Below are 15,633 nucleotides of genomic sequence, written 5' to 3'. Positions count from 1 at the left end.
AGCTGGCTTCCAAGAGAACTCTGATCTAAATTTCCTTTGTGTTCAGATATTTTTTGGCCTCCAGCATTTTGAAATATATGGCCAACTTTTCCCACTGAAAAACAATGTACGTTGTTGGGTTGGGCACGGTGGTTCATGCCTGTAATCCCAGAACTTTGGGAGGCCGAGGCGAATGGATCACTTGAGGTCAGGAGATCGAGACCAGCCTGGCCAACATGGTGAAACCCTGTCTCTACTAAAAATACAAAAATTAGCCAGGCATGGCGGTGGGTGCCTGGAATCCCAGCTACTCGGGAGGCTGAGCAGAAGAAGTGCTCGAACCTGGGAGGTGGAGGCTGCAGAGGGCCAAGATTGAGCCACTACACTCTAGCCTGGGCAACAGGGTAAGACTCCATCTCAAAAAAAAATAAAAATAAAAACAATATACGTTGTCAGTTACATTTAGCTAGCTCAAACTACCAACTGAGCCCAGTGAGCAAGTTAGAGTCTAAAGCTGAAAAACAGGCAAAATATAAAAATAACTTACATATGTTTATAAATTTAAAATAACTTACATATGTTTATAAATTTTCCAATTTCAAATTGTGTAAATTGTTAATATTATATCACTGAAATAGGTTCAAATTGACAGAGAGACTTTTGAGGATCTCCTCAAATTTTGGAATGCTATTAAGTAATCCATGTCAATTTTATCCAATTTAATCCATGACCAATTTTATATTTGGTCTCATCTGGAAGTTTTGGGAGTGAATAAGGCCTAGAATCCTGGCCTTAGGGATTTTGGTCTGTTGATGTGGCAAATGAGAAATGAAACAGTGTAATAGCTGTCACAATAGAAGTATACATAGTACATTTCAGGACTACACATTAGGGCCACTATGTTTTGATGGGGTTCAGGAACTCGGTAAGAGCACCCCCTAATATGAATGAAGAAGGAAATTAGAAATTAAATTATTTTGACAGGAGAAAAAGGAATTTCTCTTAAGGAGAACTGCATGTGCAAAAGGCCTGGAGGGATAAGTAAGTATAGTTCATTCAGTGAAACAGAAGTTGTGCCTTATGTCTGGAGTTCGTGGTTCCTAACATCTTAGGAGAAAGATGAGATTTGAATGGAAAGTAGTGGACAGATTACAAAGACTTTGACTATCCTGTTGGATTTTCTCAAGATGGAAATTAGAAGCCAGAAGGAAATTAATAAAGAAAATAACGACGCTGTTGATCATTTCCTATGCATCATGCATTGTTGTGTTAATGAATCCTTACAACTTTATTATGAGTGAAACTGAGGCGCAGAAGCTCCATAATACTTCCTCATAAGCCAACTTGAGAAAGTAACAACTCTCACTCAATAAGTACTGTGATCAATACTTAGACCCATTCTGTTACTCTGGGAGATTGAAACCATATTGTTCCAATATACTTCAAGGGAATGATTATATTTTAGGTAGAAATATAATTATTGTAGATTTGTGAAGGATAAACTGAGAAGAAGAGCCTGGAGACAATAATACAGTAAGAATAGAGACTACAGATCATCAGGAATTAAATGGAGGGAGCTGATTGCAGTGTGCATAGAACAGAATAAATGAATTCCATAAATATAGACGCGAGAAAAATTGGCAAGAAAATTTGTGAGAGGAAGATTCTATGATGACTCCCTGGCTTCTTAAGCATTATATTGTCAGCAACCAAGAGGGAATGTCAATAGGAAACAGGCATTGTGTTTACTAATTCAGAAAATACAGAAAGAGAAACAATGTTTGAGGGAGAAAGTTTATAAGTTCAATTTGTGAAATAGTGAATTGAAATTGTGTAGATATCCAGGAGGTTAGGCTAGCAATATGTTTTTAATGAATGTTTCAATGTTTCTCTAAGTGATAGCTCATCACACTGAAGAATGAGTGAGAATCTTTCTTTGAACTGTTCTCTTTCCAATTCAAGTTGTAACCAAAATCAATCTCTTAGGACCCCACCTAAGTTCTCAGGCCTGCATTTTTTCAACTTGGCTTATCACAAAAAGATAAATCTTCTCTCACTTCTGTTCTTGAAGGAAGCATGAATCATACTCAGTGGGGAAAATGCAGCTTTGGGAGTCTTAAAAGGTTGCACACCTCAACTCTCCCATGTCTGCATTCCATTGACCTATTCTCCCTCAAAGTATATTTAAAAATAGGAGAAGACTCTTCCTGTCTATCCTTTTAGTTTGAAACTCAATCTTATTAATTTAAGGAGTCTTTTATGGAATATTTACTATTTTTCAAAAACTAGATTAACAGCAATCCTCCTTAAGAGAAAAATATTCTCATTATTTCCTCAACATTAAACAAAATATTTGCCTTTAGGTTAATTCACGTTCAGCCTTGACAAGTCTGTTAGGTTTATTGGCCACTCTGGATGACAGTTGTTTTCATTGCTACAAAATGTGTCCTCATGTAGTTCACTTTGAGTGTACCTCTAAAACACAAATATGATCCACCTTTTGTCTGAAATTTAATACTCTCATATGGCGCCACATTGTTAATAACCAAAGTTTAATAGCAATTAAATAGCTGGAACTTTGGGTAGTTCCAGGTACCCTTTCAAATATTCCACACATTGTTCCCTCAGATATACCACATTCTTTCTCATGTTTTGGCCTTTGCTTAAGTTACCACCTCTGTTGGAATTTCCTGCTCAGGCAACACACAAACGTTTATCCCACTGGCATTTCGTACTTAGCTAACAAAGTCCAATTTAAATGTTAATTGACAGTCTCTCTCTGTAGTCTTCCTTGATCCCCTTTAGCAGAATTAATTTCCTTATATTCCAGCATCACATTGTATATATCTCTATTATACTTTGTCTCTTACTGTATTAAAACTTAGGGTTTCCTAAACCGGTATTCTCAGAGACTGGCTTAGAATTCTTTTTGAAAATGTTTTGAGTTTATGTTTTCATTTCAATAATAATTTAAAACAATAAATATCAGCATATTCTAAATCATCTGGTTGAGCATTTATAAGTTAGTGCTATAGCACAATTTAAATGTTGGTTTGCATTTGCATTTTTAATTATGTTGGGAATGTCATACTATTTTTATTGCTGTGTGTTAATGAGAAAAGAACATGGAACAGGTTTAATATAGAAATGATACATTTCTCCCAAGTGAAGGTCTACAAACATCTCTGCATTGCCATATAAAGAAATTTGCTTGTAATTCAAGGAAAGAAAAGTAACAGGAGAATAGTATCATTAGTAATTTTTTGCTTCTTTTAAGACTTCACATCATTGAAGGAAACCAATGTTATAAGAAATAGTGACATTTCCAATTTTTGTTTGCTTTATGATTGTCCAAAAGTTAAAATACTCTTTATGGATATTTTACATATACATTTACATATATATACTTTTACATATATATACATATATATGAGTAAGCATATAACAAAATGAATTTATGTCATACATTTTGATTATTTTTCTTTTTAATTCAAAATTGGTTTTAAATGGTTCGAGTTTGAGAAATAATATTACTTTTTTATAATTTTACTTTCTACTATATTAGAAAAAGTTATATAAACAAGAGAAGAAAATCCATTGCATTTATCAAAGTATTCTTGTATAAAGCACAATCCAAGGAATAAAGGACTCAATAACCTATTAAAATGCAATTTTTTTCAAATTGTAGTAAAAAAAAAAATACGATTTTCTATCTTAACCATTTTTAAGTATACAGTTTAGTAGTATTAAGTATATTCACATTGCTGTCAAACAGGTCTTCATACTTTTTTATCTTGCAAAATGGAAACTCCATATCTGTTAAACAACAACTCCTCACTTCCCTCTTTTTCTAGCCCCTCGCAACCATTGTTCTACTTTGTTTTTATAAATTGAATGATTTTAGAATCTTCATATAAGTGTAATCACATAGTATTTGTCTTTTTGTGCCTGGCTTGTTTCACTTAGCATAATGTCCTCAAGACTCATTCATGTTATAGTATGCACCAGGATTCCTTTCTTTTTGATGGTTAAATAATATTCCACCATATGTATATATGTATATACCACATTTTGTTTATCCACTCATCTCTCAATGGACACTTGGATTGTTTCCACTTTTTGGCTATTGTGAATAATGCTGCTATTAACATGAGTGTGGAAATATCTCTTTTATATCCTACTTTCAATTCTTAATACACATATTTTATGCTAAAAGTAGAGAACACTGCCATTTGCTGAGGATTATAGGACTGCTTTTTAATCTTTCTTAGAGATCCTAGGTGCTTTTATTTTAGAGGCAATATCTGACATCATATGGAAGATATTCACAAGCACCCACATTTGACATTAAAATGATTTTTAATTGCTGAATAATTATTGTTTACAATGTTGTTTTTAAACTTATTTGGCTACGTGTCACTAAATTTATGAGTGGCAGTGATTCTATAGTCATTGCATGTTCTTTAGGAATTTTTATAGAAGAAGCCTACCTAACCTGTACATTGTTTTTAAATGTTATGAAATTTTGATGGTACTAAACATAACAATTAACAGAGTGAATATGCTGTGTTACGGATGTTTTTTAAATATTGTCTTCAATGTCCCCCCCCCATATTTTGAGATACTACAAGTTTTCCATGTCTCAAGCATTCCTTAAGTCACTTGATGAGATCATAGGCCCTAAGTATCCAACCTGTAATACTTAATGAATAATACATAACACAGGACTAAATATTCCACTTCTAAAACTATGTAAAAAATCAGCCTCTAGGTTTTAATATGGATCATGAGAAAATAAATGGACTTAGAAATGGCCCTTTCTGAGTGTTTTGTGTCTAACGCATTACCTTGAGTAATATAAATTTTTAAAAGTTAAAATATATGTTGGGGTCAAGCAAGTGACCAGAGGAACTATCTGTTTTAATAAGTTGAAACCGTTATCAAGTGAGAAGAATTGGAATGCAGAAAAGAAGAGGTGGGTGACTATGGGGACAAAAATGTCAAGAAATCCATTATCGAGTAGTTTACAGCAACTTTATGCCCAATTTCCACAAAGATCCCTCTTGCCCTTCCTTTATCTGCTCTCCAAACCCCGAATTTCACGACTGGTTCTTCAGCGACAATAGAGAAAATCTTTATCTCAAAACAAAAGAAAAATGGAAATAATTGCTCTCTGGGATTTCAATTAAACATATGTCTTCAGAAGGCATTTAACTTTTGAAACACCCTGAGTCATGTAATACTTGTTCAAAGTGTCATAAAAACATAACCTGGTTTTCACATTCTGAAAGAATGGTCTTCCAGTAATTAGTGCTGTAACTGCTACTTGCAACTGTTCTAAATAGATAACTGTGAGGCTTGTGTATAAACTAAACTGACTTTCAATGGGAATCCTTTAAAAACATACAGCAAGCAATCACACCAAAATATTAATTTGTACTCAAACACTTGATACCGCAAGACACTCCAATTATCTCTCACTGTTTAAGCCAGAAGACTTTTCCAGGCTTTAAACTAGTCTCTGAAGAGATTTAATTCAATTTTACTTACCCCAAAGCAGCCAGTATGCTCTTTTTGAACTTCAGGTCAATGAGAGTGACCCAAATGAGACCCAATCAAATCTGAATACGTACACCCCTTAAGAACTATTCGCAAGGTTAATTGTATCTTGGTTCTATTTGCTGAATAAGGAATCAATTAAAGAGAATAGCAAAAGAAGTCATAAGTGGCTCCATGAACTATATAGACATGAGCCATATAGGTTTCCTTTGCTTCTGTTCTTCATAGATCTCTACACAGAAGGAAATAAGCTGATGGCAGAGACATTCTTATGCTTTCGGTCATCACTGTCATCAACACGTATTTTATTCTTGCATCAAATTGTTTCATTTGTCAATTCACAGAGGCCAAAACATATAACTAAAACCATTTAGTTATTGGTCATAATGGCAAAATTCCTTGGACTTGAATGCTATCATAGTATGTTAACTCACTGAATTGTAGGGAAATATGATACTAATATGTTTAGTTGTAACAACAGGGTATGGGAGTGGGAAGAGAAGTTTACAGCAAAAGTACTGCTCTGTACTGACTTTCAAGGTTTATGTATGGGCATTGAAAAAAATTATATCAAAATAGTACAACTTATAATGGAAGATAATAGGAAGAGGAAAAAGGTGCTTTCTATTGGTAGTACCAAAAAAAAAAAAAAAAAAAAAAAAAGCCAGGGTATCTAAAGACTTAACATTATATTTAGTCACAGAAAATAGTAATACAAAGAGAGGGAAACTCATTTTACAAACCTTAAAATAATGGCAATAACCATTTGAGGGCTTAGTACTGCCAAACATTGTGCTAAGAGTTTTATAAGCATTTGTTCATTCCTCATCACAATCCATGAGGAAACTGAGGCTCAGAGAATTTAACTTCTTCATCCAGGGTCAAAAAGAAAGGAAAATGAAAGAGCTCAAATTAGAAATATTGCAGCGAATTCTTCATATTTAATGGCATCCTCTATCCATCTATTATAAGACATACAGTTATAAAATAATCCAATGAGTATGAAAGCTTATAATAAAATGATAACTGGTGCAGAACAGGTGATTCTTGAGGCCCCCGTTGAGACTGAGCGTGGAGACTTTAGAACCAGAGGTAGCAGTGAGCCAGAGCCGATGATTAAGGCCTTAGTCAACTGAGGGCCTTCACATGCTTGTGATTGGGGCCAAGTTTCTCTATGCACTTAATAGGTGTTGATTATCCAGAAATGCCAGTATTAGCAGTTCCTTGGCTTACTTTGGACAAAGCAAATGTGACATTTCACCAAGTCATCTGGGAAGAGATGAAGTTGGAGACTTTTGGCATAAATCTCTGTTTCCTGCATATAGCTACGATAATGAAGAGGAATTCTGACTTTCTTCTCTGCAATGTACAATAGTGGCATTTTGGGTCAAAAATCGTGTTTGCTCATTCTATCATAAGGGTGCCCTTTACCTATATATTTATCCATCCATCCATCCATCCATCCATCCATCCATCCTTTATGGAGCTGAGCTCTATGAGGCCCTTAGCTTGAGTGTGGTTTGTGTGTATATGTTGGCAGGATTCTAATAAACCTATACTTGCTCATTGCAAACTTCATTCTGATAATCTTCTAATTTTAAACTTCATTAAGAATTCTCCCTAAATCCTTTGCTTAGGTTAGATATCTAACTCCTTTTGAAACAGTAACTGCTATGTTCAATCCAATCTTTTAGGAAGACTTGGAGCTTTTTATCCATTTCTTTCAATAATAGGTCCTCTCCTCCTCCCTACTCAACCCCTTCACTTTCCCCATCCAAATCTCATTGTGTTTGGAATAAATGAAGCCAGAACATCTGTTGTTCTATTCTATGGTATCTCCAAAGTAGTTTCTTTCACAGTAGCTCTATTGCTGTTCCCATGCAGCAGATTCTGCTATCAAAGGTGCTAAGCCTGGCCTTGAACTATCAGGATCAACCTTTGAATCAGAATTAACTATCAAAGCAAGGTAAACATTACTAGGCCTCATGAGGGACACTGGCCTTCAGAATAATTCTTCCCTTGAAGAAGCATGACTAACACACTGAAGAGGCAAAACGAAGAGGCACAGAGCATGTCAAACTTGTTAAATAGTAGTGCTGTTCTGTGATCAATGGCTATGGTGGAAAGGCAAGACAAAAAGATGCACTATTAGAGAAAGGAGACAGAAGCAGAACACATGTGCTCATCATTATGATACAGACTCTTGAACTATGAATAACTACCTAAAACTCCAGCACTTCCTTTATGGCTTAACATGTCCCTTTTTGGCTTTTTGCTTCCTTAAGTCTTCCAGGCAGGATCAAACGAGCTCTATAAGAGAGATCGTGGCCGAGCACAGTGGCTTACGCTTGCAATCCCCGCATTTTGGGAGGCTGACACAGGCGGATCAACTGAGGTCAGGAGTTCGAGACCAGCCTGTCCAACATGGTGAAACCCCATCTCCACTAAAAATACAAAAATTAGCCGGGCATGGTGGTGCATGCCTGTAGTCCCAGCTACTCTGGAGGTTGAGGCACGATAATTGCTTGAACCTAGGAGGCGGAGGTTGCAGAGAGGTGAGATCGCGCCATTGCACTCCAGCCTGGGCGACAGAGCGAGACTCCATCTCAAAAAAAAAAGAAAAGAGAGAGAGATCATCATGCTATCTCAGATGATTCAAGGTAAAAATGTAGGTTACATTTATTGAAGGACTTAGTGTGTTCTGGTAAGGACTCCTCAATTGTGATGTATGCCCAAGACATATGTGTATTTGTGCCTCTTTAGATTGCATCCTGCTGAGGCCAGCAAGAGTGAGAGGATGCCTAGAGTTTTAAGTCCCAAAGAAACTTTCAAAATGTGTTTGTTCCCCCTGGTATAGACACCCTTATCATCAGAGAGTTGTTCTTAATAAGTATCAATTTTACATGACTATGTTGGGGCCAAGCAAAAAGCCCATGACCTATACCTTCTTGAGCTTGATTACTAGGCTCTTCAAAAAGGTCACTCATTTGTTGTCCCTTTTATGAAGTATGTGCTCCCAAGAAGTACTTAGCGTCAAGCAGCTGTTATTAATCGACTCTCTGAAGGATTTCCCTGGAAGCTGGCCACCTGCTGAGGTGACTGAATTTCCCAAAGGGAACTAAGCTAAGCCTGAGCCTGGCTTTCACGTTCCTTATTGTATCCTTAAGCATGCCTGAATTAAAATGAGTCCTATGCAGCTGGGCAGATCATGCAGAGCTGCTTCATTTCATATGTAATGGAGCAGAGTACAGAGTCTACTCCACAGCCTTAGTCTGACCCCCACGAAGCACTCTTCCAACTCTTGTCAGGCTTGCCAAGGGAGGTATTTCCGACTATTAATAGATTTTTCTTCCACTAGGTGACTGGGTGGCCCTAGACCAAGGAAATAACTTTGATTTTGCATTTTGTTGTTGTTTTTGAGATGGAGTCTGGCTCTGTTGCCCAGGCTAGAGTGCAATGGTGCTATCTTAGCTCATTGCAACCTCCACCTCCCAGGTTCAAGCAATTCTCTTGCGTCAGCCTCCCAGGCAGCTGGGATTACAGGCGCCCACCATCATGCCTGGCTAATGTTTAGTATTTTTAGTAGAGATGGCATTTCACCATGTTGATCAGACTGGTCTCGAATTCCTGGCCTCAAGTGATCTGCCTGTCTTGACCTCCCAAAGTGCTGAGATTACAGCTGTGAGCCACCAAACCCAGCCAATTTGACTCGTAAAGTTCAATAAAATAATAATTAGAAATTTTATCCAGAGGCGCAACATAATTTGACTTTCATTTTAAGGGAATTTTTAAAATTTGGGGGCAGGAAGTCTCTATTTCTCTTACTAAAATTCCAATTTAAACTACAATTATTTAATGCTTGGACCACTCACTGCTTCTACTTATTCCACTTCCATCGCCGTATTGATTCCCTTGCCCTCAGCATTTTATTAGGAAAATGTGCAAAGATACAGAAAAGTTCAAATAATTGTATAGTTAAAAACCTGTATACACACCACCTAGATTCTACAATTAATATTCATATTGGTTTTGAAAATTTGTAAGTTAGATCAATCACACTATTCCCCCAGTGAACATCTTCTTCTTAACTCTGAATAATATCCTGATTCTTTGCCATAGTCCAGCAGACTCATCCTGATTTGATTTCTAGCTACCATATTACCTCATTTCTTCCCCCTCCCCACCTCCGTTGCTGGTTTCCAGCCACACTGCCATTTTTTATATTCTTCAAAAACATCAACTTTATCCCTGACTCAAGGCCTTTATTTTCTCTCTTCTACTAGATCTTCCCCTGATCATCTCCTTGTCCTCCTCCTGGTCTCAGTCTAAATGCACCTCCTCAGAAACCCTTCCATTGCCTTCGCCTTTGAAATATATTTTCTGCACCCTGTCCCTGTCTACCACGCTACCATACTTGATCGCATTTATAGCACCTACCACTCTGAAATTGTCTTACATGTTTGCCTTTGTGTTAATTTCCCTTTATCTCATTTCATTAAAATGTTAGCTCTATGAGAGCAAGGCCCTTGTCTGTTTTAATTATATCCAAATTCCAGTGGCTTGAGCAGGACCTAATTCATAGAAAAAGTTGAATATATATTTGTTGAGTGATTTATAAATGTCATGAAAAGTAGTTCTTTTGTACAGGTAAGTAAAATCTACTATGTTGGGAGAAACAAGCAAAATACCAACAGAAAAATTCTAAGACCTTGTACACATAGCCACCCTTGTGGTAACTGTCTTCAACTGTTCATAGGGGTACTTCCAAGGAAGGAGTAAACTAGGCATCAGTTAACACAGATGACTCATTGTAAATGGGGCACCCTGACCACTGTAGACAGAGTCACAGTGAACCTATGTCTAGAACACCTATCAACAATGCAAAAGGAAGAGCTACACACACATAGGAAAGCACTTGACTTTTCTTCATTGCGTGACCTAAAAAACGATGCAATATACAAGGATGCTGAGTTGGTAGCATTGCATTTTCTGTAAAATATTTCTAACGTATTGCAACTATTTTGAATATATCCTTTGGAGTTCAATATGACAGTTTTTCCAGATAGTTTGGAGGGTATTATTTTCTTCTTCATAACCTTCTTCCTAGCACCATAGAAAGCTTCAGGATAAAAAGAGAACTGTGGTGATTTTCCTACTAATTAGTTGCTCTTATTAAAAAGAGCAAGATAATTGATTTTAGGATGCACTACCCCTTATTAAGACCTAATTAAGCTGTATATCAAAGACTAATTAAATGGCATTATTCCATCTCACTGATGAGTCTCGATGTTTGGTGAATAGATTTGGGTGGTAGATGAATACTCTTGGAATAGATTTCACAGCCAGACAGATAAATATAGACTAAGAAGCTGAGTAAAGGGAATTTTCGATTATCTAAACCTAACACACTTATTGGTATTTCTTCAGGCTGACAGCTTGAAATGCACAAAATGAAACATTTAAATACAAACTCAGCACTGTGGTAGGACAGGAAACAATGAAAAAGTATCTTTGGAAAACTGAAAATTTAAATACACCATTAATCCTTCTAGTGAAATGGTGGACTGGAGAATCGAAGACATTTCTTTCTTTCTTTTTTGACTTATTTTGATGAGTAAGCTACTCAGTCTTGATGAACCTCAGATAAGAGCTCACTTATACTAGTAATGGATATCTGAAAACCTGAGATATCTGAATCATTTTTGAGGTTGCCAATCACCATCCTTGCTAAATTGTTCTGTGGAATGCAATTGTCAGGGAGAGAGAGGAAAGGGGGTGGAATGGTAAGAGAATATTATCATAGTAAGGAATTGGAATATACTATGAGCCCAGAGATTGATGGAAGTGGAGCCTGGCCAAACAGAAACTGCCCTATAAAAATATTTGGAGAGTAAGAGCTATTAATAAGATGAATTTTTTCAGGATTTTATTCTACACTAGAAATGAATATTTTCAACAGCAAATCAATCTCTGATAAATCAATATTTTATTTGACAAAGATCATACACTAACATTTCAAATGTTATGTAAATCCATTCACTGCTGTAATCCTATCAAGTTAAGCATGTACTGCCAAGGCTGGGTCTTAAGGCGGTGTCATTGTGACAATAGAAACTCATCATCCCATTTAATCTATGAGGTCACAACCTCTTTGGATTATGGTGGATAGTCTCTCAAATTCTTTGGTGCTTCATAATGCAAAAGCTTTTGAATAAATCACAAGATATTTGCAGAAAGTAATGATTTCACTATACAGCTTGGCTATATTTGATTGTCTTTAATAGTTACCTTCACTGGCAGTATAATAATTTGCAAACAATAACATCAGTCATATGTCACTTCTGCACTCATTACTGGCCAAGGTATAACCCCCAGAACCAATAACCCATACTGCTGAACATCTAAATTAAATGTCACTCTGTACTAAGTGCAGGTTTTTCATTTGAAACCTAACTTTTGTCAACTATAACATGTATTTTGAATTATCTGAAGGACATCTGCCCTTGAACTCTTTTTGCATTAATACACACAGAAGTGGAAATAGCTGCAACATCACTAAGAAAAGCTGTGCAAATAGAGAACTGAAATCTCTATTACAGAAAAATGAGTAAACAATTTATTGTTAGCTGTCTTTACAGAACTCATGGACAGGAGATAAAGGGTTTGACTCAAGTATTTCAAGGTTGTCAGCCTAGGCACTTTGTTAGATTTAATAGAATTTATAATATGTAGATTCCTTTCTAGATGAAGCTTCTACTTTCTTTTTCATTTCACATAAAAATTGTGGATTTTAACATAATTTTGGATAATTATACACTGCATATGATTGCTGAAAAACAATCAGTTAATAACAACTATAATTCTTTTTTTTTTGTTTTGCACTCCATGCTTGTTTTTACTAATAGAGGTGGAACATGAAGGAAGAGTGAGGATAAGAGATTAATTAATCTCTTGGGCTTTCTGTCTCAATGGAAACAAATATTTTATGAGCCCAAATTATGAATCCATAAACCTAATCAACAACATTAATAAAATAGAGAGTGAGACACATTTATTAAGTTCTCTGAGATCCTTAAAAGAAAAACACTATTGATATGGTGGGAGAAATATCAAAGATCATGGAAGACAATGACTTTGATAGAAATTTTAAGGCAATAAGGAAAGAAAGGGCACTTTATGGCAATTGTGGACATCCAGTCCTCTGACAATTGGTTCACAACCATTAAACTGAACATAAACTTATCTAACTGCCCAGGAAATTATTGTTGAGCATTAACCTTGAATCTGAGCTCATTTGGAAACAGAAATTCTCAAGGTACAAAGAAAAAACATCTGTTTGTACTCATTACCTCAATGTTAAAGACACAGCAGTCCTTTTCCATAGATGATATTGAACATACTAGAAGACAAGACAGAAGGTATTACACGTTCAACCTAAATTTTGAAGTACAATGGTATTTCAGTGCATTAAGAATGGGTAGTGCATCACAGTAAAATTAGCTAGCCAATATATGCCTTGGTGTAGGAAAATAGGAAAATTGGCATTCACTTATGAGCATTTTGGGAATTCTGCATGTCTAAATAATCAAAATATAACGTGTATGATTGTCTTACTGCCACTGGCTTCCGCTTGGTGGCAGAGACAGATGACAACAGAATTTGTGCTCGATTTGGGGGTTTTCAGTTTGTTCCAAACCAATTCCATTTCAGCAAATGCAATTACTTGTAAGTCTTATTGATAGTAACTTGAGTGGGTGGTAGTCCCCATCTTTGAGACTTGAAGTGACTCCTCCGAAGTGTGTAATAAAACTATGAAAATAAAAAAAATTAGAAAACACTTTATCTCTTTTAATTGCTGAATGGAGTACATTTTTTTCTCTAAATTGTGTGAGAAACATATTCTAGACACTGACTCCTATATAAATTATTCTTCTTTAATCTTTTTCCTTTCTTTCCTTATTAATTACTTGTCTTATTTCTCCTATTGTTGAATTATGAGTTTTCATCTTGGAAAACTGGAAAGGAAATGTGGTCCTTTATCAGGCATGGTAATACTAAAATCTCTTTAAAATATGAACTCTTACTTTTTTTTCTTCTTCAAAATTTCTGAGTACTTTCTTCCTAGTTTCTGCTGGTATTAAACTGGCAGTTTCTTTAGATATACATAGGTTTTTTCCATAATGACTTCTGATCTCAAGTAATTAATGGTCTTTGTTGCTTAATGCAAAGCCTTGCATATGATATGTGTTTAAGGATCATCAATTGATTGAGTTAATGAACCCAAAATTTACTGTAGCCAGTAATTAATATTAGGAAATAAATTTCTAAAGCTACTTAGCATTGTCTACGGTTGAAGAATGCACTTCCTTTCTTTTGGGAATATGAGATGCTTTGTGAATGTATCCTTGATCCCCGGGATTTTCAAATGATTTTGAATGACCCACTGTGCAAACCATTTTGCATGGTGACTCACTGCTCACACATATACATACATACATACATACATAAACACATGCCCAGCACACATACATGCACATATATTATTAAAGCAAAAATCTAATGAAACAATACTTATCCTTACATCTTTGTGGTAGGTGGAATTCTAAAATGACTCCCAAAGAGTCATGCTCTTGTACAATCCCCTCTCCTTGAGTGGGGGCAATAACTGTGAGTATGATCGGATACTACCCCTTGATTAGGTTGCTTTATAAAAAGGTGATGGGATTTTTTTCAGATGTGATTAAATTCTCTAGTTGCTAATCAGCCGAGTTGAGGCTATTCGAAAGGGAGATTATCCCTAGTGGGCCTTACCTAAGCTGGTGACCCCTTGAAAAGAAGGTCTGGAGATGGAAGCCTTGTAGAAGCCGCAGATTCTCTCCTGCTGGCATTGAGGAAGCAAGGTATTATTAGTTCTGAAGAAAATGAAGTCTGCTTCCAACCACGTGAGCTTCAAAGAAGACCTCAAGCCTAAGGTAGGACCCATCCCAGGCCAATACTTTTATTGAATCCTTGTAACACTCTGAACAGAGGACTCAGCTAACCTGTGTCCCAACACCTGCTCCATGGAAACTGTGAGATAAGAAAGTAATGTTTTAAGCTGCTCATTGTGGTAATTTGTTACACAGCAGAAGAAAACGAAAACAATCCGATTTCATTTTTCTTTTTAAAATGCCAGTGAGAGTCAACTAAATTGATAGCATGTCAAATACATATGAGTCACAACCCACATTTTGAAAATCACAGCTGTATCTTAAAGCCATATTTTCTATGGTGCTGAAATATTTATGAATAGAGGTTCATTCTTTTGAGTTAAAGAATTTTGTGTTTTAGGAACTCTCATACACATTATTGGCCATTGTCATCTTCAGTATATAACTTGTTCATTTCCTAAAAGCTCCTCTTGCAAGCTATGTTCAAGGTATTAATATTATACTGGGCATGGTTCACAGTAACGAACAAAATATATATGGATGATCATGTCTTAGAACTTCAAGTGTGAGAGCTTGAAAACAGACAAAAAAGCAAATGCATTTAGTTATAATCACTCAATGAATATTTATTAAGTGTGATTTCAACTATTTAATATATTTTCAGTTGGGGGGCTAATCATAGGATGGATAAATATGTACATTATATAGCCATATTTTGAACAGTTACAATATCTAGTGGGAAAAATAAGATCTGTAAATAAATAAGTATTCTACAGCAATTATGTACATGGTATTACCAGAACAAAAGATATGGTAGAGAGCGATTAACTTTACCTAGGGAATCCAGGGAGGACTTCTAAGAAGAGGTGACATTTTATATGGAATCTGTGAATGGGCAGGATCTGCAAAATATGTCCAGGTGTGGAAGAATTTTATGTGAATGTTGTGACCATTTGCCTGAAGATCCTGCTAAGGAGTTTGGGCTTCGAGGCAATACAAATTACTGAAGCTTTTTGTTTTCATAGCAGGAGTGTGGCACAAAATTATATCCCTGAAACACAAGTGAATTATGTTAAAATGGTACTACCAGCACAAAGAGAATAAAGGTCAGTTACAAGTCACTTAAGTTCTTCAGGGGTAGACATAGGAAGAGATGGAGAATTAG

The sequence above is a fragment of the Pongo pygmaeus genome, chromosome 4 (assembly GCF_028885625.2).
Source record: "Pongo pygmaeus isolate AG05252 chromosome 4, NHGRI_mPonPyg2-v2.0_pri, whole genome shotgun sequence".
Taxonomy (NCBI): Eukaryota; Metazoa; Chordata; class Mammalia; order Primates; family Hominidae; genus Pongo; species Pongo pygmaeus.
Note: the sequence above shows the minus strand (reverse complement) of the source record.